General features: G+C 42.0%; 1 long non-coding RNA gene across 1 annotated transcript in view; it reads right to left on the bottom strand.

Moving 5' to 3' along the window:
• The window catches only part of LOC110595937, an 8408-nt gene extending 8023 nt beyond the window's left edge, over positions 1 to 385 (bottom strand). The window contains exon 1 of the long non-coding RNA XR_002482171.1: positions 71 to 385. This is a non-coding gene — a long non-coding RNA (uncharacterized LOC110595937). The remainder of the gene's footprint in view (positions 1 to 70) is intronic.
• Between the last annotated feature and the right edge of the window lie 36 nt (positions 386 to 421).

Raw genomic sequence — 421 nt, 5'->3', positions numbered from 1 at the left:
TTCTGGCTGCTCTAGCCATTATTGAAAGTAGGGTACTGAAGTCTCCAATTGCTATTAACTGTTACCTCACCTCTTTTGAACCTGTTTCCTTGGAGGAAAATAATTATTCCCATCTTGCAGAGGAGCAGGGATAAAGAATGCAAAGCAAAACACAGATGTTGCTGCTGAGTCTCAGAACGAGTTGACAGAGGACAGCGGTGGTGAAGAAGACGCCTTCCTACAGTAAGCAGATGGTTCTGGGTTAAGTCAACTTGGCTTCAGCCTGAAAAACACAAACCCTTCTTAGAGAGAAGGACGAGGTTTAGAGCTTGTCTGCTTCTATGGCCTAATCTTCAGGATATGCAGATCTTCTGTCTACAAAATAAAAAGTAGCTAACAATCAATCCTAACCTCTCATCCTAATTATGCTAGTTGATGTCTA

Source organism: Carlito syrichta, unplaced genomic scaffold (assembly GCF_000164805.1).
Source record: "Carlito syrichta isolate Samal-C Ts95f unplaced genomic scaffold, Tarsius_syrichta-2.0.1 Scaffold305308, whole genome shotgun sequence".
Lineage (NCBI taxonomy): Eukaryota > Metazoa > Chordata > Mammalia > Primates > Tarsiidae > Carlito > Carlito syrichta.
Note: the sequence above shows the minus strand (reverse complement) of the source record. Positions and strands in the feature narration are given on the sequence as shown.